General features: G+C 33.3%; 1 protein-coding gene across 6 annotated transcripts in view; it reads right to left on the bottom strand.

The window, feature by feature from the left end:
* CSNKA2IP (casein kinase 2 subunit alpha' interacting protein) overlaps positions 1 to 27,222 on the bottom strand; it is a 119,471-nt gene that overhangs the window by 13,758 nt on the left and 78,491 nt on the right. For 2 of the 6 annotated variants that reach the window (XM_032882223.1, XM_032882224.1), the window contains 2 exons: positions 23,476 to 23,622; positions 13,126 to 13,256 (listed from right to left, as the gene is read on the bottom strand). The gene's annotated coding sequence lies outside the window, so the exon portion shown is untranslated. The other 4 variants (XM_032882225.1, XM_032882228.1, XM_032882227.1 and 1 more) reach the window with 4 other exon arrangements.

The raw sequence follows: 27,222 nt of genomic DNA, 5'->3' as shown, positions 1-27,222 counted from the left end.
TAAGAGGTGCTTATCGTTTTCTTTTTTGTTTGGTTAGTGAAATAACAGATATTTTCATGTCTTTAAATATTCTTCTCAAATACAATCTTAATCCATGTCCATAAGTTTATCATTGTATTTCCATTATTTAAAAGTGAGGCTTTGAAGATCATTATCCTAACCAATATTTTTTTACATCTCTGCTTTTAGACTATTTTCTAGAATTAGTAGTTTAGGATAAAATTTTGTATTTTCAGACTTTAAAATATTTTGCTAAATTTTCCCCCAGGAAATTTGTAAAAATAAATAAAAATACATTCCCATCAATAATAGATAAGTGACATTTAGCTACTTCATAAACTCTGGCTCCAGAATATTTAAGATATTTTTCTATTTGCTGGCCTTTATTCCATGGCCACTTGTTTTAATATCCATATTTTAAATATCAGCTAAATTTTGACTATATTTTTTTGTTGTTAAGTCCATGGTCCCTTTATTTACCCATGATTCAGTGTGTTCATCTTTGTGTTACTGAGTATAAGGGTTCTTTATATACTTTTTATTGTATATTATAACAAATTATAATTAATATATTTATATGTATAATGTATTATGTATTATAATGTCTTCTTTTATCACAAATACTGCAAATATTTCTCTTACACTGTCTGCTATAAAAAATTTATCATATTGTCTCTGATCCACCCAATATGATCATTTCATTCAAGATTTATATAAAAGTTTTTACTTGTGACATGTGTGAGAACATAAACAGAAGTTCCAACAAAGTTAGTATGTACAACAAATCCACAAGGATGTTGAACACTAAAGTAAATAGGGATGTCTTATGATATCAAATTAATTATGAAGATCATCAAGTTGTTTAACATAAAAGCACAATTTAAAAGTTTTGAGGTTCTTTCCATGTTATTTTCAAGTAACAGAAGCATGTGTATTTGTATGTTTTTGTGTTGTCAAATCAAGAATGTTTTACACTTTCATAATCATGATCTTAAGAGATGCATGAACTTCTCTATCAGATGGGAAGTCCAGTAAGGCTGCAAAGAAGAAGAGACATACAAATTGGATTTTTGAAAAATCATTTCACCGTTGATAATGAAGGGAAGGTCATCTTATGAAAAGGCACAAAAATATGAAAGAACTTAAAACATACAGGGACAGTGAGAAATTCACTGTGGCACTCCTGGAAAGATGAGGCTGGAAGCAGATGAAGAGGGGCCCTGTATGTAGTTCTAAAAAATAAGCTCTTATCCTGGGGGTGACTGATGAGCAGGGGAAACAATCAAATGAGAAGTGAGACCATTAAGATAAACATGAATAATCAGACTATTAACTCTCTAGCAGGAACCAAGTAGCACAGCGTCTAGCTAATTGGCTACTTGTTGCTAATACAAAGTTTATTGACATCAGTATGTTTTATTAGAAGGGTATCTGTTTTAAAAAATCAATTGTGTAATTTGGTATTAAGTTCATGGCATTACTGACCTACCAATTTTATTTTTAAAACCAATATAGTCTTTGAGATCGAGGATTTGAGGTATCTCTTCAAAGCCAATAAATCATCTGTAAATCAACTGCCCTATAACATAATATTTCTAACAAAATGATTAAATGGGACTACATGTTGGAATACACTATATTCTGTGGGCTAAATTTTACATAAACATTTCTTCTTTTTTAATGTAGCCACAGTTTAATATTATATTAGACAATCCAAACATCTTGCCTGCCTGTACAAAAAATTCAAATGATTCAAATGGTATCAATGATAATGAAACAATGGGTCAAGTTTTCATAAGATCAAACATTTATGCACGCAACTTTCTTCCTGGAAATGGTCACGAGGTTTAAAAAAGCAGTGACAGTATCATAAGGGAAATGTGATATATAGGTCTCTTAGAAAGCAGCTGTGCAAACAAAGAGAAGAACCTTATGGAAAACCACAACACATTAAGAGACCTGTTGATTACATTGCATGTCTAATTCAAGATATTTTCCTTATAAAATCAGGGACATAGCCCCCAGTGGAAAATTTGGTAGGTTGTACGTTGCCTTCATATTGCTTGATTTGTGTTTTTCACTTAATAGAACACCCTTGCTGTCTGAATTTAAGGGGTTAGATTTCAGTAATGCAGATTTTGTTTCAAATGCATTAAACTAGTTAATGCATATACATAACATTTCTATATCTTCATATATTTGACAATAGCTTAATGCTAACCATTTTAAGATAAGAATGAAATAGGATATTTTAAAATATCATATTTGGCAAATAACTAGCAATTTAATCTTTTCCAAATTCAAGAGATTAGTTTTCTCATCATGACAACATATCAAAATGTATATTTAAAATATACAAATTTGGGGGCGCCTGGGTGGCCCAGTGGTTTAAAGCCTCTGCCTTCAGCTCCGGTAATGATCCCAGGGTCCTGGGATCGAGCCACACATCAGGCTCTCTGCTTAGCGGGGAGCCTACTTCCTTCTCTCTCTCTCTCTGCCTGCCTCTCTAAGTGTGATCTCTGTCCATCAAATAAATAAATAAAATCTTAAAAAATAAAATAAAATATACAAATTTTAAAATTCTTCCTATAGGAGATGATGCTTTCTCTTGAAAGCACTATCTGTGACACTACAAAACAAATTTTGTTATATATTTTTCCTAAAACATTATCCTGAAAGTATAAACAAAAATATGAGAATTTCTATTTAGACCTTTGATATCACAAATATCTCAGGTCAAGATGATTCCATTACTCCTTTACTATTTTTCTATTCCTTTATTTCCCAAATATTTCTATTCATAGAAAACTGAGGAGTGGCAAATGAAGTAATATCTAAATGATTATGGTGAAATTAATAACAGACTGCATTTGCTCAGTTCTTGATATATGCATTAACTCTTTTACTGCTCTACAACAACCCTTTTCAGACCATATTAATATTAACTCCATTTTTGTGAAGAATAGTGCCCTGGCCCAGCGCATCACACACTAGAGTTGACCTCAGGATTGTTCTCTTCAAAGGTGGGTAAGAAAATATCCTTTCTGTCTTTCTCTCTGCATATAGAAGGGCATTTGATTTCGGTTTCTCTATCATTAAAAGATAAATAACCTTCAGAATCATGATCTCCTCTCTCTGCCTCTCCTTTGACTGCTGCCAGCATCTGTTTTCAGTCATCCTCTACATACCTTCCAAGACTTTTCTCTTCATCTTCTTGACCTTTTCCTCTGACCCACATCTATGCACCTCTTTTCTCAATTTGCACTCATTTTTCCTAACTCCTCTTTCTAAACCCTTCTTCTATTTCCCATCAAGCTCATTGTTTTTATATGCTTCCTCACTTATAATACTATCAAAAATTGCTATGTCAACAATTTTAAGCATTTGAGGTAAAATCCAGATGTTTATATTGAACAACAGTGCCAAACAGCAGACATTTAATATAAACAGTATGTTTACAAATCCTCTTGTACTGAATAGAATATTTTTAACTCATATAACTAGCCACAGTATTAAATGTGTATGAGAAACAAAAAGCATTAAAAATTATTAAATTTTAAAAATCACTCATTATTTTTACAACTTCTTTAGGATGGATTTAAGTGTGCAATTTGTATTTTAGTGTATTTTTTAAAAAAAGCAAACTTTTATGTATTTCTTTATCTTTTCATACCAAGTTGAAGGATTGGTTATGAAAGCAATTAGATTAGACTGTAAGTTTGTTTGTATTATAAAAAAAAATTGCAGCAAAAAATCTCAAATTTTAATTAATCATAATATGTGATTATTGATTGTACCCAGATTTCTGTGTATGAAGAAATATAACAAGACTTTTAAAGAACTCAATGTAACAGGGTTAAAACAATTTTTATATTTTTGATAAGACAATTTAAAAAATCTTGGTCACTCAGTATAATACTAGATGCATCCATGTTGTCACAAACAAACACCATATGATTTCACTAATATGTGGAGTCTAAAAACAAAACAAACAAACGGAAAACAAATAGACTTAAATACAGAGAATAAACTGGTGGTTGCCACAAGGAAGGTAGCCAGGGGGGTGGACAAAAGAGATGAAGGGGATTAAGAGGTACAAACTTTCAATTATAAAAGAAATTGTCACAGGAGTGAAAAGTACAGCATAGGGAATGTAGTCAATGATACTATAATAATACATGGTCATAAATGGTGAGTATATTTATTGTAGTGAGCACTGAGTTAATATATAGATTGCAGAATCAGTATGATGTACACCTGAAACTAACATAATATTGTATGTCAATTATATTTCAATGATTTTTTTTTAAAGTCTAGGTCAAGTATACCAAAATTATAGTTGCAACTGTGTTGTTTTCTAGCTCTATAATCTTGGATAAATTAACTAAATTCTGTAAGCCTTAGTTTTCTCATCTGTAAAATAAAGAAAATAGTAGTGGTTATTTCATATAGAATGTCTAGTGAAGTATATATGATTAATAACTTGTCATTTTTATTATTATAAAATAATTCCCACTGCCTCATTATATAGTGGAAACTCAAGTTATGTAAATAACTCTCCTATAAGCTATTACAGTTGATGTGTATTTGGGTGTTCTTGCTTATGGGAACCCATGGTGTTTCCATTTTATGTAATTATAAGGAAATAAAACACTGTATGTGTGTGTGTGAGTACTCAAAAGATCTCAGAAGCCAAATGCAAGTTAACAGGATCTCAGTGTGAGTGTGCACACGTGCACACACATGCACATAATATGTATATCCTATAAATAGGAGATATGTATATCTTAATCTAGCATGGCAAGTGTATAAGAGATATATGGGTTTCGACCTTCCAATTCTGGTGTTCATTTTTCTGTCTAGCTATTTAATTTTTAAATTTTCCCAAAAACTATATAACTTTTTAAAACCTCACAAATTATTAAAAACAAAAAAAAAGGGGTTTGCCTACTAAGCCTTGTTCCTACTTTTAAGTAAGATGGTCTTTTTAAAACTGACATCACTATATTTTATAAAGATGATAAACAAGAAGCTAAACTCTGGTTGTAGAAAATTCCTATGTAAAAACATAGTTGCATGCCAGCATTTCATTCTGATTGGTGTACCTGAAGCATATATTTGGATAAAAATATAAAGTCTACATACAGATAATCAGTTCACAACACAGAAAAAGAAGAACTTACATCTAAATCAAAGCTATTTTATCTAGATGTAGCATGATAACTTCACTAAGTATAAGACAATTCTATTTAATTAGGAAGTAAAATTGTGTTTCTCCATCTAAAAATTATATTCTAATTTATATCAGACTTTTAAAATGTATAGGAATGTTCAACAAAATATCATATTATTGAAACTAAAGAATTTGACAAGAAAACACTTCTACTATTTAAGGATTTAACCCAGCTTATAATCAATCATGGAAATGCACCATGAAAATTTTTAATTGTTTATTTTTTCTGGTATGACAGATGAAGGAAGAAATAACCCCAAAATCAGTTAATGTAGGAAACCAAGAAATAAATTCCATTTAATCCCCAAGTTTCCTTATTGTTTTTCCCACAGTAATAAAATATATCACTCTGCAGAAGTTAAATTATTTAAGTGGAAATGTAGATTAGGCAAGTTTCAGACACATCTAAGTCTTACAAACCCAAACCATCAATAACAACAAACTTTAATCAGTTTCTTAGCAATAGATAAAAAAATTAAGCAGGGATATCTTTCGAAAGAAAACGGGTTTACACCTTTCTGATATTGTGTGATTAGTTAACAGAAGTTCCTTTTGCTAATATAACATACTGTTCTTCCCTAACGGACTCATAACTTCTCTAGGCAACACCTAGTTAAATTGGTCATATATTAAATTGTACTATATTCTTAATTCACCTTTGAACTCTTGGAACAAGTTATTAAATGAGGCAGCCAAAGTTCCCTTTTGCACCTGCAAATAACAACTGAATCTACAATTAAGGATCATTTCCTCTTTTTTGAAATTCAAATAGTGGCATTAAAACAGAATGTAATATTTTTATCTGCATCTGGTCAGGCTATTTCCTGGCATTTGAGATGAGGTAACAGGATGACTATATAAAAATGTTACATAAAGATGCTGAGATAATCTCTAGGTGACTTCAGAATAGCAGGCAACTTCTAGACATTAGAGTATACGGTATTAAAAACAGACCACACATCTCTAAAGTCACATTAGGGCAGATATTTAGTTTGTACATGAAAACAACAACAAAAAAAATTCAAAATTAAATCAAATGCTAATATTTAAATTGGATCAAACACATTTTTAGAATATATTTTACTAGAATGCTTGAAGTCCATTATCCAGAAAGACCTAAAATATTTAATGCAGTTTACCCTTTCCCAAACAGATGTATACACTTTCCTTATGCCCACTGCCATACACATATTCCCAGAGCAGTTCCCATGTCTTACCTGCCAGAGTTCTAGACTTTTCAAAAGCCTCTCCCACACAACTCCTCTCTGAAACCTGAAGATTATGTTTAGTAGCTGTATTAATCTATTTTGTGTTACTAACTATTCCATTTTTATTGCTACTGAACTCTTTGAGCTTATCTGAAAAGTATCTGATCCTTAACTGAAACTAATAGTTTTCCAAATTTTATCATTTTACTGAAAAGGTTCTTTGTCACTACATTTCCTGCATTCCCATTTCCCTGAGTTTGAAATCCAAAATGTGGTAAAGTATTAATAATATACTAAATTTGCAATACTGCTATACATTTTATGGCATAAAACATATTTTATACCTTTCACAAATTTTAGAGATAGAAGAAATCTCAACTGTTTACTTCAAACGTGTCATCTATGGATGAGGAAACTGAACTCAAAGAGACTAAATTACTTCCTAAGATCATCTAGCTAGTTAATGAAACCAGGATTTCCCAACACTGTCCTAAATCATAGTTATCCTGTTATCTCTCCAAACTGTCCCAGTTTGGAAAACAAATCATAAGGCCTCTCAACTTAATGTAAACTAGAGGTCAGCCTTTAGTTTAAAAGTCTTTCTCATCTCACCCTAAACTAAAATTTTTTAAGCACTGGATCCTGGTGCACATACAATTATTGGTAGTGCTAACTCTGCTTTGTAAAAGTACTAAACTAAATCAACCTGTAAAAAATGTAAGAACTATTACAGAACAATGTGTGCTACCAAATTATTTTTTTAATTCTAAGTTTATTCTATAGACCTCAAAATAAGTTTAAAAAATAACAAATCAGTGTAGAAACACAGGGGCACAGTTCCAAGTGTCTGTATTCAATTTATTGGTAAGACATCATGTTACTCAACAGATACACAGTAATAGTGGTCTCAACATGGCAGTGGAAAGAAATTCAAAGAAAAGTGGGACATGTAAAATTTTTAGAAACTGGAAGAGGTTGAAGGATAGAGAGGGTGGCTATTAGAAAAGATTCCATGGGATCGATGCCATATTTGTACACGGCCTTGAAAGGGGCACAATTTCAAAGGCCAGAACACTGGAGAGGAAGTCAGAGCAAGGGGGAAAGTACGAACACTGCTTAGAGAATATGAAATGATTTGAGGCAAGTGGAGAAAGAAATAAGGGTTATGGGAGTTGTGAGATGAGAGTCTGGGGGCAATACGAAGGAATGTGGATGTATGGACAGTCATTTTATGTAAACTAGTAGCTGTGGGAAGCTGGTAAAAGTTTCAGAGAAATTGACAATAAATACATCTTTGAGATAATCTGGTAAGTTTATAGATTTACAGTAGAAATTATTCTAGACAATTGCTGAAACTCTAGCTGTGAAGTAGAGAGAGAAATGCTATGCCAGACTCAATAAGAACATGAATACAGAAATTAGTTAGATCTGGGTTTGAAATAGGCTCTGCCATTCACTGAGTGTTTTGTTTTTTTGTTTTGTTTTGTTTTGTTTTTTTAAGATTTTATCCATTTATTTGACAGACAGAGATCACAAGTAGGCAGAGAGGCAGGCAGAGAAAAAGAAAGGGAAGCAGGCTCCCCGCAGAGCAGAGAGCCCAATGTGGGGCTCAATCCCAGGACACTGGGATCATGACCTCACCCAAAGGCAGAAGCTTAACCCACTGAGCCACCCATGTGTCCCTCACTGAGTGTTTTGAATACTTTTCTTATTCTTTACAAATTCCTTTCTAGATTCCACCTTTGTAATCTAAGAAGATTAATAGGGAAGTCGATGTTATGACGATAAGTGAAAGTCAACATATTTAGCTCAGGACTGAGAAGATAGTAAGGACTTAATAACTGTTAAATATTATTAAAAAACATTACTAAAGAAGCAAATAACGACGGTAGCCCATTTTTAACACTCATCTAAGAAAAATAAGTAATAAATTAATGCTTTATAATAATAAAAGAACTTGATTTTGTTTTTATGTTAAGATTCTTAAAAAACTTCAGGATTTCTGGTATTAGGAAATTATTTTGACTTAGAAGAAACTGCAAATTTATAATTTTGCTAATATAATATATAGTCTGTATACAATATGAATAAGATTAAAGGTGTTTAAGAACAGTTTTATAATAATATTATGATTGAAGAATTCCTTCTTGGCCCATAATCATGAAGGTATTGCACAATTTTCTAGTTCCTGCTAAACTCCAGTTGAACTTGAAATATAGTAGCTTCCATTTAACTGAGGGCAGTATGCCATGAATTCTAAAACATCTGCCACTAATTGAGCAAGACCATTAATGGGATTTGAATTTGTTCTCTGTTAATGGTCCTCCAATGAGATAAATTCTTAGGTACCCTCAAAGCAGGCTGTACTCTTGGAAGAGATAGACAGATAGCAGGCAGAGACTGTGCTGCCATTAACATTATATTACTTAGACACCAAATAGAAAAATGGAAAATTAAACTAGTGTGAAAAAACTAAACTTGGCATTTACTTACAATTTCGAAAGAGAATATTTATGGCCTGATAATAAAAAGGCACCAATCATTTTTTACTCTAATTATTAAATTTATTAAACCAAACAGTAGATTTCAAATAAATAAGGACTAGTTAGAGTTTTACTTTCAAGCACATTGGACTTCATTACAACCTAGAATTAATTTTTTTCTGATCATAAACACTAATAATTTTGACTGGAAGACAGTGTTACTCATGCTTTTGTATTAAAAATTCTAGAAACAGACGTATACACACAATTACAAACAGATTTGCTCCCAAATTTTAAATACTGATGGTACACCAAGAACTCTAGTTTGTTTTCTTGTTGCTGCAGTGCAATAGGTAACTACCCAGCAAACGGACACCTCAAAATTCATGTGTCTTCAGGACCATATGAGGATTTTCCTTCTTCCTGAATGATCAGATAGCATTTACAGGAGATAGAGTTCATCAGCTTCAAACAGCCCAATGTTGTTTTAATTATTTTAATTGTGAACTTATGTAGTATTTCTTTCCTTTTAAAAGTTTGTACATTTTTCTATTTTATAATTAAATTTAGATTTTGTTTAAATTTCATGAGAGGATTATGTTTAATGAAAAAGCCATTTTGTTAACATGATATAACTCAACCATCAGTTTGACTATGAAATGTGGCCAGAAGTGCTTTTTGGATCAAAAGATGTTTTTCAAGGAAAAAAAAAATTCATTTATACCCTTTTTCAATTCATATCAGCTTCTCCAAATCCTAAAGTTATCCTGCTGGTATGTCACTCGACCTCTCTATTTTGGAATCTCCCTTAATGATCTTGACTTTTTAAATTTCATTTAATCCAGCATTTCAGTGCAGAATAACCGATTAACCTTTCATTCTTTTAAATGTTACCACTTAAAATTCAGAAGATATCTGGCATCTAGTAATGCATATTATGCAAAGTGATAAAGTGTTTACAAGGTTTAAATATAATGTGTTCCACCTTGCTCATTGGGGTAAAGTGATTCAAATTATAAGAACCATTGTGCAGTAAACACCATTGTCTTTTTTCTTTTCTCTTTCATTTCCTTCTTTTTTCTTCTATTTGCTTCTCCCTCCTTCTCTCTCTTTCACCCTTTCCTTGATCACATGCGTACTAAAATTTACCTAAAAAGTCTTCTATTAGCTACAAGTTTTGAGGTGTTCTGCTGATTCAGACCTACAATTTTTAAGAACCAGATTTTTTTCAGTTAGTGCTTTGGGTAAGAGAATATCCACAATAAGTTACTATGAACACTTGCCACATGATAAAGAAATTTCAACTGTGTCTATACAGTACTGTATGTGCTTTGACAGTCCTCAGGATATTTTTTAAAGCTGCAAGCAACAGAAAATCCAAATTTTCTGGTTAACAAATGAAAGAATATTTCATAGAGCATTAAATCCAGAAGGGTAATGGATTCTGAGTGGGGGTAACATCTACTTCTCTATAAACTTATGAATTGGCTCATTCTCCCTGTATTGGCTTATCCTCGTTTTAGTTGCTAGATAATTTTATGTTACATATTCTTAGCATCTCATCTGGGCACACATGAAAATATTCAGAGACAGTCAAGGCAACCTTTTTCTCTTCTGTCTCTTTCTTGAGAATTGTTACATTCTTCCAAAAGCGTATCAGTGAACTTCATCTCTCATCTCAGCCAGAATCAAATCACTTGTCCATTACTAAATGAACTGCTGGCAAGAATGCTGGGATTACTAAAATACACTTAAATATTCAATTTGGAACCCCTGGAGTTGAAAAAAAAAATAGGTTGGGACACTTAGCCAGAGAAAGGAGGGATGGATACCTCACCAATATTGGGATTATTCAACAGTATTCATTAAGAAGTGGGAAGTGAGGTAGGATGGATACTACAGGCAAACAACAGGACTTACTTGAAATTCTGCTTTCTGAAAAGATGCCTCCTTCCCATTAACTTCCATGGGCCCTGATATCTGCTACAGCCACACCTAAGATGGGGACTCAAGAACTCTGACAGTCCTTTTCCTCTTAGGTGGAGTTTAGTGACACTGAATTCACCTTAAAGATTGAACTTTTGAGACGATCATGTCAGCTTTGGGGTTTCTTTGACAATATAAAAATTCATAAATACCTTAGCAGGTTTTGGTCTTCCCCTAATTCCATGACCTAATATTTGTATTCAGAGTGATTGTTGTAGTTTGGAATCTTTAAATTTCTGTGCCCTGTCAGACCCAAGCTTGTGAGAGGGCTCCTCTCCCTGAGTCTGTGCCTTCAAGGAACTGTAAAAAGCAGCTTTGAGGAGAGAGCCATCACCTATCACCTGTTTTTGTTTTACAACTCTTTTTTTCCACAGTAACCCTGACTGTTCTTTTTTCAAAGAAGAGAATAATTAAGAGAAGATGTTTGGTAGAAACTTGGTAATTTAGGACTGTTTTCCTCCAGCTAATGTTATCTCCATCTTTACCTACCCTAACTTCAGTTTGGAGAATTCAGTTTTCCTTTCTTAGAGGTTATGCTGTAGTACAAAGAAAAAATTAAATTTAATTAAAAATTAAATCATTACCTTTTATTGGTAAAATTCAAGACAGTTTATTTTTTTACTTTATTGATTTTTGCCCCAAATGAGTTTGCATATATTTTGAAAATTTTTATTCTTTATATATTAAATTTCAGAGAGATAATAGATAGGTTTCATATTTTCTCTTCCCTCCTATAGGTATTATATATGTAATTTAATTAATTTGAGTTAAACAGAAATCAACTGACAGATGAAATCAGACAAATTACTAAACCTTAGATAAATATTTTTCTTGGTAATAAAAATCCTTTCCTAAAGCCATCTTCTGAATTTGAAAATTGAGAAAATATTAAATGGTTGGGGTCACTAGTGTGTGATTTTTTTAAGATATGTGTTTTGTAAATGACCATAGCTTTATTTTTCAGTAAAAATAAGAGGAAGTAATCCATAAAAAATTAGACGGCATCTCAATTGTATAAAAATAAGCTACTTTTAATAAAAACACAAAAATTTTAGAGAAACTGTAAGATAAGTGTTTTATTATAATTAAAGTATCCTATAAAAACAGCATACTTTTAGAGGAAGAACCACCAACACATCATAGAGAAATGAGTAGAGACCTTATCTATTAAAACTTTAAAGATATTTTATATGAATTATATGAATTATAGTATGTATTGTCCCTCCTGAATCATCTAATCAATACATAATTGCTTTATTTTTCTAAAAGCATGCTACATACTTATTTGTTTCACTTCAGGAACATTTTTTAGTACTTCATCTTTCTCAGAATACCAACTGATTTTCATTTTTCTTATTAGTAGAAAACACATTTCTACAACTCTACCCAAGCATTTCTGGGGCCTATTCCTAAAATTTGTGTAGTTTCCTAATTTTATTCAAAAACTTCAGACTTCATATTATGAGTTGGAACAATTCATTAAAAGTTTGTTGCATTTGCTATTATCTTGGAATTTTATGTATTATATTCTTGAATAACTTCTACTAATTCCTTTAGCCCAATCATTTATTTTTCTCAAATTATTTTGGTAGAGTGCCTCTTTAAATAATTTTTCTAAAATTTGAAATCCTAGCTTTATTATCTCTTACTATTCAGTATTACTGAAATTCTAAATAGACTTTTAAATAAATTCATTGCTCTGTTTAGAAATAAAGCTCTTCTTTTTCTGGAAGCTTTTGAATTTTCACTGACCCCTTGGAAGTGTGAAATGTCACTATTATATGGCTAAGGCATGTGTGTGGGGGGAGGGTGAGTATGATTGTATGTGTGTGAGGTTATTGTCCTCCTTTCAAGTCACTGCTGTTTTGTTTCTTGGGTTGCTCCTTTCCATTAGATTGGCTCTTCTAAAAATTGGAAAGTTCTCTTAAATTTAGTCTCCTCAATGGCTTTATTCTGTCCTTCTGAAATTCTTACTAGTCTAATATTGGAGCCTCTATACTCCTACCTCTTACCTCTATTCTCCTTTCAATGTCTTTGTCCCTCCTCTTTATGATGGTATATTTTCTCAAATGTATTCATTTCTCTTCTTGATAATTAATAGATATTTTAGCCCTTCTATTGAATGTGACTCTTCTGCAATATCCTTTTTTTTTTTTTTTTACTTAATTTTTAGGTGCACTATCTTGTTATAGGAGATATATATATGTATACATACATATCGCAGCCCTTTCTTGTTGGGACGTACAATATCCTCTTGAACTTCTCTTACAGGAATAGTTAGCTCTAGTTAGAAGGTTCAGTGCTGAGCAGGAAGGAGTCCTTCTAATTCTTTACTGCAAAATTAGTCTGGCATATAAAATAGAATATCAAGATGTCAAACTGCCACCTGTGGTATAAAAATTTTTAGAAAATGCACCTAGGAAGGGAGGAGTTTTTAGAGGCTTAATTAGAAGAATGTTGAGCTCTAAAAGAGTTTGGTGAATTTAAAAACCTTCTGTAAAGACCTACTATAACATTACAAACTTTAGCCCAGCTGTCCCATCTGAAACCAAAAGGGAAAGAAACATTATCTTGTTCAGAGAACCAGCTATAGGGGTGCCTGGGTAACTCAGTTGTTAAGCATCTTCTTTTGGCTCAGGTCATGATCCCAGAGTCCTGGGATCGGCCCGCATTAGGCCCCCTGCTCAGCGGGAAGCCTGCTTCGCCCTCTCCCACTCCCCCTGCTTGTGTGCCATCTCTTGCTGTCTCTCTCTCCGTCAAATAAATAAAATCTTTAAAAAAAAAAAAAAAAAAAGGGAGAGCCTGCCAGCTATTTAGCGAGAATGAATATCAAATAATTTTTAGGTTTGCAAATTAGTTATCTGCCCAAGATTAAAGTTAGTGTAGGCCAAGTTACAGTAATAAAAGTATAGCAGGAAATAATAGTAGGAAAGGGAAGAGCCAGTAAAATAGGAAAAGGAACCCTCACCTGGCATTTCCCAGGTGCTTCCTATTGGCTTCCTCAAACATGTCCTGCAGGGCACTGCCTGCTTAAGAAAGTAAATAACATCAAAATGAAGACCCACCTCTAAAGATGGAGCTTAGAGGCCCATCTCCTTGTCTCACTCCCCAGGCTCATTGTAGAAATACACAGAAGCTAAGAGACATGAGGATAAGCAAAGTGCCGAAGCTCGTACTTTAAACTTTCTAGGTGATGACTATGTTTGAGGAACATATTTGGACAGAGTCTAGTACTGGTTATCAACCACTGGCCCATGGAAAAAAAGAATACAAATAAAGAACCTACTGGAGACTGTTAAAAGAACTGTTACCAATGGAACCCCAAATCTAAAATACAGGGCCTATATTTGCAAACCTGTAACAGATGTTCTCACCCAAACGGAGTAGAGAGTACCACACTTAAAACTACAGAAGAGCTAATTATTTTATAAATTGCTTAAATGCATACAAATATTACAGAAGTCCCCCCTCACCGCGTTTTGCTTTCCACAGTTACCTTTGGTCAACCAGTCTAGGAGCAGATGATCCTCCTTCTGACACATTGCCAGAAGGTCAATAGCCTAATGTTATGTCACAATGCCTGTCTTAACATCATTCACCTCAACCCATTTCACTGAGTAGGCATTTATCATATCACATCCTCACAAAAAGAAGGGTGAGTACAACACAATAAGACATTTTGAGAGAGAGACCACATTTATGTAACTTTTACTATAGCATATTCTTATAATCGTGCTATTTTATTATTGTTGTTAATTCCTACTGTACCTAAGTTATAAATTAAATTTTATCATAGGTATGTATATATAGGAAAAACCATAGCATATATAGGGTTTGGTACTATCTGTGGTTTCAGGCATCTATTGGGTGTCTTGAAATGTATTTCCCCATAGATAAGGGGGGAAGATGTTGTTAGACAATCATGTACCAGCTAATCTAGAAAAATAAATGCAGATAAGGAAATGGAAACAAGCTAGGAACATCTAATCTAATCATTTTGTTTTAGAGATGAGGCTGCTAAGTCTCATTTGATTACGTTCTTTGCCAAATGTAATATAGCTCCTTGGTGGTATTATGCAGCCTTCAAAACTTGTCTGATTTCCAATGTGGTTTTATACTATACTATTTCCAATAAATCCGCCATCGATCCCTCTTTACCTATGTGGACTAGTGTATAATGAACTAAGAATGACTTTGGGATCTTGTTACAGTGCAAAATCTGGTCCACAAAGTCTGAAGAAGGGTCTGAGAATCTGCATTTTCATCTAGCCCTCAGTTACTGTTGATGCTGTTGTCCCTGGACCACATATTAAGTAGCAATACTGTGGCATGTTCATTCTTCCTAGTACTTCCACAGACACTAGTACTTTTTTTTTTTTTAAGATTTATTTATTTATTTATTTGACAGACAGATCACAAGTAGGCAGAGAGGCAGGCAGAGAGAGAGGAGGAAGCAGGCCCCCTGCTGAGCAGAGAGCCCGATGCGGGGCTTGATTCCAGGACCCTGGGATCATGACCTGAGCCAAAGGCAGAGGCTTTAACCCACTGAGCCACCCAGGTGCCCCACACTAGTACTTTTGACATAGACATAGAGAGTTAACTCTGCCCACTAGAGCAACATTTAGTACATTTATGATATCTAACAAATATACAGTGATCTTAACTCAAAAAAACGCATAAGCAAGTTTTAAAATATTCATGATTTTCTTGTTTCTGCATAAATACCAAGAAACATTTTAGTAATTCTTTTGTGTTTCTGTTTGTTTTATAGGAAAGAACTCTTTCACTTAAAAATAGGTGTCTGTTATGTAAAAACATTTAGAATGTTTATGAAACTTTAGCTCATTAATTCTTAGTTCTCTTGCAGCAACTAGCAAGTTGCCCACACACTGTGTGTCCAGAATAAATGAGTATTTAGTGAATGCATCACTTATTTCTCAAGATTTCGGCTTCTTCATGGAGTAAAATCGAGACACTAAATTTGCTTAAATATATTCTGGCTAATTGAACATAATAATAATTTAAAAATTGACTTTATTAAATAAATAAATAAATACATAGATAAATTTGCTTACCACCCTATTATAACATCGTAACAAGGGGAATGAAAGTCTGAAGATTGGAGACATAGGTGGGAGTTCTACCAAGTAATCTTGTTGGAAAAGCAAACTCTTTGAGCATCTAAATAATAATCTGTAAAACAATAATGATTTCAGTATCAAATGTCATAAGGAATATGTCAGTGTATTTTAAAAATTAAAGCGTTATACAAATGTTTATTACATTACTACTTCAACTTCCACTGTTACTACTACTACTGTTACTAGCATTACTGCTATTTTGTAGCAATTATGTAACTATGTCACCTAGACCACTTAACTCAAATAACATTATTATAAAAAGATATTTTTTACATTCAAGTTTGTATATTATTATAAAAAGAACAAGAAAACTGAACTGAAGAAATAGAGTCAATTCAATTTATACTTAGGATAGGATAATGGTGATATAAATGAACAAATCTAATTCCAAAAATTAAAAATTAAAGATTCAAAATATAACATATCTATTTATTTTCATTACTTATTTAGGTTTGGAACCATCTTAACATTTGGAAAGAAAGAAGAGCGTATCTTGGTTTAGTTTTAACCCATCGTGATGCAAAAAAGAAAAAAGAAGCATTGATTAGTCAGAATATTAAATGCCATAGAGAGCTAATTACATTTGATTTAAACAGTATTTACAAAGTATTTTCAAAAACAAATAAACTTTGTCATGTATGTTTTAATACAGTCATTGCTAATCTGCAGAAAATATTATTTTTTATTATGCTTATGTGGTATATAACTTTTCTTAGTTATGATTCTGAAAATAACTAGAGTAACATATCTGAAATCAAATGTTAATGATGTGCCTCTCTGTATAAAGATTTTTATAAAAATTTTCTGCTGTCTCTTCAGAGTTATTCTAAAAAAATTAAAACTAACAAGCATTTGCAACTCGACAATCGCATTTGTGTCTACCTCTTTTTTTTCTAAGATTTTTGATTTATTTATTGGACAGACACAGAGAGAGAGGGAACACAATCAGGGGGAGTGGGAGAGGGAGAAGCAGGCTTCCTGACAAGCAAGGAACCCAATGTGGGGCTCCATTCCAGGACCCCGGGATCATGACCTGAGCTAAAGGCTTAAGGGATTGAGTCACCCAGGTGCCCTATGTCTTTTTAGGTATTCATTTTTTAAGCTGAAACCTTTTCAAATCTCCAACTCTTACATAACTTGTTCCTTAAAAAGTTACATCATTACACTTCTTTGAGTTTATGTTAGAGAATTTTCACATGCAGAAAAAAGTTTTGTTAAAGATTATGGCTGGAAATAAGTAATTCATGAAGGCATAACTGGTAAACTGGTAAGCATAACTTTTTCATACACTAAACCCAGGAAGCCATGGTCCAATAATTGCATGTTCCTTAATTGAGAAGAGTTCAAATATAAATATCAACAGTTGATAAGTAACTTTTAAAGACATAGGCATCTATCCATGTCAAGCCAATGGCAGAATTTTGCACACTTTGGGATAATGATATTAAGTAAATGATGGAAGTTCTCCTAGTGATGTTCTGACACACCATTATATTGTTATTCTTCAAAGCACTTATCATGGGGCACCTGGGTGGCTCAGAGGGTTAGGTCTCTGCCTTCAGCTCAGGTCATGATCTCAGGGTCCTGGGATCAAGTCCCGCATCTGGCTCTTTGCTCAGCAGGGAGCCTGCTTCCCCCTCTCTCTCTGCCCGTCTCACTGCCTACTTGTGATCTATCTCTCTGTCAAATAAATAAATAAAATCTTTTAAAAAATAAAAATAAAAAAATAAAGCATTTATCACTAAAGTTAGAATTTTTAGTTGTTTTTTTTTTTTTAACTGTATCCCTGAAGTACAATGTCCTTTTTGAGTTGCCCTTAGATGTCTTCAGGAAGAGTAAAATATTAACTTTGTACAATATCATATTATATCAGACAGGAAAGTCTTCTCCCTACCAGAAGACCTTAACTAGGGCTCACATGGTTATTCCTATAGAATATGCCACATGAACACGTAGTCCAAAATGTTATAGCAATTTAGACAGAAAAAGATATTTCAGAGAATAACCTTCTTGTAAGGATTATGAACTCAGCAAACTGACATTCATTTAACTAAACATGAAGGTTAATCCATAGAAAAAAGTTAGGCCTGGAACTAACTTTGGAAGTAGGGACAAGTAAGAGCTGAAATTCTTTGCATAACAGATGAGTAAGAATTTAAAGGAAGAGGTAAACAAATATATCAGAATTGAAATGAGGACAGAAGAGCCATCACAATGGTGACAGTAGCCAGGCCCATGTCCATTAGTAAAGTCAATAAGAAGTCCCCCATACTAAATAGCCAAAAGGATGTCAACAACAAAGATTCTAATATATGATTTTTAGTTTCCTTATTTGTTTTTTACTTGTGAATTATGTGTGTAATATTTTTCCCTGAGAAGGAATACAAATTCTCTGAAATAAATAAAATTCTAATACATGCAAAATTCATTTTATAGTTAATTTGGCCAAGAGAATAGTGGATAGGCAGAATATAAGCAATAAAGTAAAAATTCCAAGATAGTAGCAAAAAACAAGAATTTAGTGGAGGTGGAAAATAAAAATGACAAAGAGAACCCTTAAAAATGTTCATAGGATGTTCCACAGGGAAATGAAAATTCCTCTTAAGTTTACGTGGAATATAAGTGGTATGCTCATCTAACTAAATTTTGAGTTCGACACTATTTCAAATTTTGAGAAATATAAAGTCCCTCCCAGAATTAACTTAACATTTTATTGTGACAGAGAAATGGGAATTCACAAAAATAAATCTCTCCAACACTGTCTGTGCTATAAATAAATAAAAAAATAAATGGCATTCAGATTGCAAGGGAAATGGGAAAACTGTCTTTACACACCAAAGATATCCTGTATATAGAAATCCTGAGGAATTCATAATAAACCTAGTAAACTAATAAGTTTGGTGAGTATACAGGATATAAGATCAATATAAAAATCAACTGTATTTCCATATTATAGCAATGATCAGAAAATGGAATCAAGAAACAATTCCATTAGCAATAACATCATAAAAGAATAAAGCATATAGAGATCAATTCAGTAGGAAATGGGTAAAAATTGTACACTAAGAAGTATAAAGCATTGGAAGATACAAGACCAAAATAAATGAGGACACATTTTGGGATGTCTGGGTGGTTCAGTTGATTAAGCTACTGCCTTTGGCTCAGGTCAGGATCCTGGAGTCCCAGTCTCTCAGCTCAGCACGGTGTCTGCTGCTTCCTCTGCTGCTTTCTCTGACTCTTCCCACTCCCGTGCACTCTCTCATTCTCTCTCTCTCAAATAAATAAATAAAATCTTAAAAAAAAAAAAAAAGAACCTGCATCTAATTAAAAAAAAAAAAATCAGGACGCATTTCATGTTCATGGATTGAAAGATTCAGTATCTATTCTCTTCAGGATGGCAATTCCCTCCAGTTGATCTATCAGTTCAATGCAGTCCCTATAAAAACCAACTTCTTTCTTATTTCCCACTGTAAATTTAAAGTCAACATCCATAGAAAGAGATTCTCTCAGTGAAATCTGGGCTCCTTCTACAGCAACTAGAGTTGACTTTGCTGCCTCCTCTCTTCAAAGATTATTCTAACAAAAATATTCTCACTTAATATGTCCAGAGTATAACGAGTCAAATGGACATATAAAACTATTTTATTACTATTATTTCTCACAACTGAGAAAACATGAATACTCTAGAATAACACGTCAACTACACAAGCTTATGCATGCCTCATGCACTATGATTTCGGAAGACAAGACAGTCTTCCCAGCACTGAGTTGCCTATTATAATCTACAATTATAATCTACAATAATAATACAATTATAATCTACAATTAATAGTATCACCATGACTAGTCAGATAATAGTACAGTTTAAAGTTATTCAGGAGGAAGATTGAGGAACAAAGATAGGGAGGAAGCAGGGGTAGTAGGGGAAAAAAAAAAGAGAGAGAAGAGAGAAAAATTTAAAACAATTGCAGCTTCACCAAGAAGCTAGTAAGGGTAAAACTCACTTAAGAGATATATCCCATTAAGAGGCTAATTGTGGACACTACCTTCTGCATTCTGGGGAAAAAGTTCACCCTCTATGTAAGTAAACTTTTCTATGAGTGGCATATAAAACATAATGTCTTTAGGGCAAAGCAACAAAGAGGGCCAGGTACAAGAAAGCACTGAAACTTGGTCAGGTTTTCTTCATATCATAGGCTCCTAAGATCCCTTACCTATAAAATGGGATTCTCCTCTGCTGTAAGGACCTACTCTGCTGCCAGGGTCCATTTTATCTCCTCCTTGCTGCCAAATGTGGTTCCCTGATCTGCCACAAAACTTCTGAAGTCTGTGCCATGAGATGAAAGAATCTTCTAATTTCCTGAAACCTAAATATTCCTGTATTACAACTTGTGAAGAGGCCCAATCAGCAAGAAGGAGACAGAAGGTACCTGTCAATCTCTCTTTCTCCTGATCTTACACAGAGAGGGACTTTCTATAACCTGTCTGTATCAACATCAATCATGTTTGTATTTTCTGTGAATATCATAGTATCTACTGCATAGGGACAATGAATGAAAAAGTAAATATATGAAGGTGTTCATCAATCTATCAACATATCGATAGCTTTGTTAGGACTGCTCAGCCTGGGGCACAAAACCAAAAATCTAAATATAACACATAAAAAAACACAAAAACTGTTTTTTTTTTTAAAGCTGTGAGATGCACCCCTGCATGTATTCAATGTTAGAGAATATCACAGATACTCCTCAAGGCTCTTTATGTGTTGGATGGATGAGAGGCTAAATAGATTATCTCAAAATAAAATTTCCTTGTTTAATAGATATATTTTTTTAGAAAAGTAAAACATTAGTGTGAAATCTCATTTTTATTTCCAATGCAAGAATCAAGAGAGAAAATATGATCGTAAAAGGAAAATATTATAAGAAATAAATCTATGCCAATGTTTTTTAAAGGTGATATCATTTATTTCTATAAAAGAGAAACATAAGGAGGTGAGATAAGGAAGCCCTGCTCACCATCACTTCTTGTAACTTGTTAAAGCATTGCATTTTCCATTTTGTTCTCATTAGAAGATTGAAAATAAATACATATCATCTGAGAATTTTCCAAATTATTAAGACTGTTGTCAGAAAAGGTGAGAATATAGTCATAGTTTCCTCCTTTTATTTGATATAATTTTGTAATAAACTACAGAATACCCTAAAACAGAAAACTAAGATATTACCCACAATTATTTTAGACCATTATTATTAGACCTGAGTTTAATTATCCAATTTCTGGGATTCTTCTATGGTTGATACATTGAAGATTAAAGAGAAAATTGCTTTCTAAATGTTTGAGTTTGTCTAACCAGTAATTATTAAGTATTTACTTGAGTATGAGGCAGTAAGTGCTAGACGCAAATAATAAGCAGTTAACCAGACGGACACGATCCCCTGCCGTCATAGAGTTTATGCTCTAAACTGATTAATTGGTTCTACTATTCAGAACTAATCCAAATACATACATTTCTGTCCTAATGATGCAAAGATAGATGGAACTTGAGTTGTATTATTTTTTTATTGTTTTGTTGTTTTCAAATTTACTTTAAACGGATGTAAGTCATTATAAATGCTACTTGTAGAAAAAAGACCTTATTAAAGCTGTTTGTCAAAGCTTGTACAGATGATCCCTGACTTAATGGTTCGACTTAAAATTGCTGACTTTACAATGGTGTAAAAGTGATATGCATTCAGGAGAATACTGAATATACTTCCAATTTTGAATTTTGGGTCTTTTCCTATGCTAGTGATATGCAATAAGATACTCTCTCAGTGATGCGGGGTCAGGACCAGCAGCAGGTTACAGCTCTCAGTCAGCCACACAATCACAAGGGTGAACAGCCAACATACTTACGCCCACTCTGTATCCAGACAATCATTGGGCTTTTCACTTTCGGTACAGTACTCAGTAAGTTACAAGAGATATCCAACACTTTTTATAAAATAGGCTTATGTTAATGATTTTGCCCAAATGTAGTCTCCTTAAAACGTCCTGAGCACACTAAAGCAGGCTAGACTGAGTTCAGTAAGTTAGGTATATTAAATTCATTTTCAACTTACAGTATTTTCACCTTACAAAGGGTTTATTGGTACACAACGCCATCATAAGTTGGAAAAGATATTTAATTTGAAAGGAACATAGATCAGAAATGCTAACTTTTCAAATGTGTACTGGAAAGACCCTGCAGGAGGTTATTAGCCTTCTCTGATGCCTTTCTTTCCTGCATTCATTCAGCAATGAGGGAAAAAGAAAATAAAGAACAATAATAGACCAAATATTTGCCATGTCTTAGATACGCAAAAAAAAAAAAAATTAAAATTAAATAAATAAATAAAACCTAAAAATTTTCTGCAATAGATTAACAATTGTTTTTTGGGGAAAAATATTTACATTGTTCTTTCTGTCATAGTGGTTAAGCTAATAATATTTTTAGATGTTTAAATTCTAGGACTGTATTAATGTTTTGGTTGTGGTTTGGTTTTGATTAGTTCTATTTTGTTTTGTTTTTGTAGGATGGCTATTAGGTCTTGAATGTAGAAAAATATTTTTCTTCCTTAGTTAAAAAAAAAAAAAATCTCACTAAAGCCATAAAAGAAAGGGCAATTGGGGCACTTGATTGGCTCAGTCAGTTGAGTGTCTGACTCTTGATTTTGGCTCAGGTCCTGGTCTCACGGTCACAAGACTGAGCCCTACATCAAGCTCCATGCTCAGCATGGAGTCTGTTGGGAGTTTCTCTCTCTCTCTCTCTCTCCTTCCCCCACTCTCTCCCTCTGCCCCTCCTCCCCACTCTCTCCCTGCCTTCCTTCTCAAAATAAATAAAATCTAAAAAAATTGGCTTGGTGTTTGTTTGTTAGTTTTAGAGAAAGGTAACCATCCAAAACATTCATGTTTCAGTTTAAGAAAAAAAAATTTTAAGATATTTCAATTGGACAAATAAAGATACACAGAAAGTAAAAAGGAGGGAAAAAAGATGACACAAGAAAAGGTAAATAAAAGGAAAATAAAATAGACTAGCATAGAGGAAGATAGAGAGAAAAATGAGTGCTCTGTCCTACGAAGAACCCATGTTGCCAAATATGCAGATACAAATAGACATAAAGTTCCTTATAAATATGTCAAAAGCTAACCCATGGAGACCCATGTGGAATAGACAAACATACATACATAGACACATACTCAAACATACAAAGAGATATTAAGAAAAAAACTCTAAAAACTAAAACAGAGGCACATATGCTGTCAGGTACAAAGAGAGACAGACTATTTTGCTAATTGAGGAATTAAACAGCTCTTGAATTCTTACTGTGATGCTATTATATCTATGTTTTAACTTCTGCTGAAATAATTATTACGTTTTTTTCTAAGAAAAATATACAGACCCTTTAAATAAAACTGTTTCTAGGATGGTTTCTGTTAAAAGTTGTCCTCATAGGCAAGCTTACAACACTGCTAGGGGCAAATCCAGATGGCTTTTTGGAGTCATATACGTTTGTGGAGTTTTCTTGACAGGAGGAAATGCTGTGTCTCTGTAAAAAAAAATAATAATAATAATTTTGAAGCACTGAAAATATGAAATAAAATCGTAAAAACTAAAGAGAAGCTTTAATTGTAGCAGGACAACTGTTGCTTATATGGAAGCAGTGCTGCCTTGTGGAATGAGGATACTAGACAGACTTACAGCAAGGCTCCCTCCGTACATATAATCTTCAGGCTGAAAGAAGGAACCAGGACATGGCCACAGTGACTTTGAGTGCAATCACAAAAACGGTTATTTTCTCTTTAAGGATATAAGTTATGGAAAAATAAAAACAGTATACAAACTGATCTAATACTCAGGAAGAAAGTGAAAAAAGGAGGTAAGGCATCTCTCTTCTCAGACAAGAGTGGGGAGAAAAGGACACAATGAATAAGAGAAGTTCCAAATGTACCCTGTACAAATTTCCCCTGCATAAAATATATTTAAATATATTTCTCTTTAAATATATTTCCTTATGTTTACATTTTAGTTTTAATAACAATTTTTATTTAAAACAACCATATTTTTTGGATCTGAATTTTTGTGTCAGATGTTTCATTTATGACTTTTGTGCTCTCCCCCACTCCTATTATATGAGACGGATCCCATATAAACCACCAAGAGATCATTTCAGATTGGAGCAAACAAATATTTCTTACACTGGCCCCTACCAAGTCATGTTGTATTCTTCTTAACTCATCCTCTCCTATCTGTCATATACTCACATGTCATAACCCAAGTAACATATACAGAGTCCTTAGTCTGGGCACTGAATGCAACTTAAATGTTCATCTGACTTCTCCAGAATTTTCTACTTCACTCTCCCTCTAAAGTATCTTACATAAGCTCATAAAAGAATCTACTCATGATTAAACTTTTTTTTTTTTTGGCTATAGAATTTTATGGATATTTATCCCCATTTTTTCATAATAATGAAAATAGAGTTTATTATTATATATACTATAATCAGTGAACATTTAACTTTTATCTCATTTCAAATGTTTTTTCCAAAGAAATGCCTAGTGCTTTAACTTTTGTGCAGAAGTAGTACATAGTTTGAATGTCACAGAACAATTCTGAGTAATTACTCATGGCTGCCTCAAAAGCAACACTGAAGGAGACTATGATGCTTTGTGTAGGCTAATTGGTAATCGAGGACAATTAAATATGCCTACCTGGGAGAATGGCAGAGTGGCGGCACTAGCAAGACAGATCAGCCATGGAGTCTTATTCAAAAGTGATAGCCAGGCATAAGATAAATCAGCATAGTATTAAGCTAACCATCTACTGACCAACAACTATATTTTTTGGATCTGAATAAACCATCACAACTAGCTAGAGACAGTGAGATATAGCTCCACAAAAGTGCCTAATTCAAGTGTGGAAGCCGCCAAGTAGAAGTTTTATGTTTATGATGCTCTCAATTAGACTAGTTGTTCTAATTCCTAGCTACACATTAACATCACCTAGGAAGATATATAAAATACCAACGTCCAAGCCCCAAACAAATAAAACAAGAATTTTTCTAGGGAGGGCCTGGGAATGAGCAGTATTTTTAAAAAATCTTTCCAGGTGTTTCTGATGCACTGTAAGTGTAAGCGATAAATGCATGGGGTTTTTTGGGTTTTTTTTCCCCCCCTGCCTTGATTTTGCATAATGGCTATAAAGCCTTCTGGATCTCAGAACATCCTTTCAACTGCTTTAAAAGGAACATCAAACAAGACATGACAGTAAAAGCAAAAGACTTTTTGTTGATGTTTGTTTTATTAAAGGGATTTATAAAAGTTCTCCTTGCCATTAAGTTTTTTCCATATTCAAGAAAAGAAAGTTTAAAGTACAAAGAAACAATAACAATGAAACAAATACCTAATTTCAAATAATATTAATTTTAGAATTCTACTTTTCTTTCCCCTCACCTTTCCTCATTGTAACGAGTAAATATGAGCTATAACTACAGCTGATTTTAACGAGTAAAATCTGATTTTATTACATACTAATTGTTGCTGAAAACCAGAGGAAAAAGGTACACAAATGGGCACATGCGTGCACAAGGTCACATGCGTGTGTGCACGCACACACACACACACTCACACACAGACCTTTAGCTCCAGTAGACATTTGGAAGTTGTCAGCAGTAGTAATGACAGTCCTAATTATTAAAATTACTCTCGTGTTGTGAGTGCTTTAGAATAAGATCGCAACAGGCATGCAATATGTTAACTAGACCAAGGTGTTTCTCCTTTTAAAATGAAATTCTTAGGACTCTTCCACTGGCTTTCATCAAAACACCTCTCGTCATCCTGGTGACATGTACCCTCTCACACATTCCAAAGGAATTACCAGTGAATTCTGATTTCACAAGAATTCTAATGCCCTAAAAATATATATTTTATTATTCAGTTTGGTCAAGAGACTTCCTTACAAATGCATCTACAAAACCTACTACTATCACAATTTCTCACATTTTTCAGTATATAATCATATTTTTACCAATTCCCAAATTCTTTACAGTATCACAAAGATGCTATGATAAAATATTATAAATTTTAATACTTTACATGTATTTTCTTTTAGGTCTCAAAAAGGGCTAGTCCTTGATCTTTAAGGGAGAATTTCATATCCTCCATTATAATACGGATGTGTAAATACTTAATTTTTTTAAGCACTACAAGTAAAAATACCACAGGGTCTAACACAGGCCTTTGTGGATTATAGGAGATGTCTAACAGCCAAGAGCTACAGTGTGGAAAAAAAATAGGTCTTTTTTATGTTGCTTCAGGGAGAACCAGGACCGATGGGCAGCAGTTAGATGGAAGCAAATTTGAGATCAGTATAAAAAAGAATGAATGATCAGATCTGAGTGAAAAATGCCCCATCTTTTGTAGCATGCCTATTATACTTATAGTTGGCTCTTGGTGTCCAATGTGGGAATTCTCCATTTTTAAAAAATAATAGAGCTACAAATGGGAGATGATACAAGGCTGATAATTCTCGACTTGCTCCTATCCCATGGAGGGCGTATCAGACATCCCTTCTCAGAAACAACCAAGCACCAGCCCAAGCAGAAGCACTCTTGTTTCTCTGTGCAATAGACTGTCTTCTGAACCAGGCCAGGAGAGGTAATTAAATATTTGGGTTTTTAAATGCCTGCCCTTCCAGCTCCCAGGCAACCTTCTGTTGGGGCCAGATAACCAAAAATAAAGTACATGCTCAAATCTTTATCTCAGAGCACAGAGGCAGTAAGAAAGCAAACATTAAATACCAACAAATGGGGCTATTTATTGTGTAAATAAACTAAATTGCCTCCCTGTTTTTCTGTCATCACATTTTCCCTGTGCTTCAATCAGTGAAGTATGTAAATGAAGGTCAGGTCTTTTTTAGTTTAAAAAAATATTCTATAATCTGTGCCTAGTAATCTTAAATAACGTCACTTAGTTTTGATCCTGTTTGTAAGAAAAAATGTTTGTTTGCAATAAAGGACATTGAATAATTTATGTACTACTTAATAATGCAGTAAACTGGGGAAAATTCAGAAAGATGTTTGTGGTGCTCTACATTATTTTCATGCTGTATTATTCCATATGAGCCCATATACTAAAAACTGTTAGCA

Source organism: Lontra canadensis, unplaced genomic scaffold (assembly GCF_010015895.1).
Source record: "Lontra canadensis isolate GAN:19392208 unplaced genomic scaffold, GSC_riverotter_1.0 scaffold80, whole genome shotgun sequence".
Classification (NCBI taxonomy): Eukaryota; Metazoa; Chordata; class Mammalia; order Carnivora; family Mustelidae; genus Lontra; species Lontra canadensis.
The sequence above is the reverse complement of the archived record's forward strand: the minus strand, read 5'-3'. Positions and strand labels throughout refer to the sequence as shown.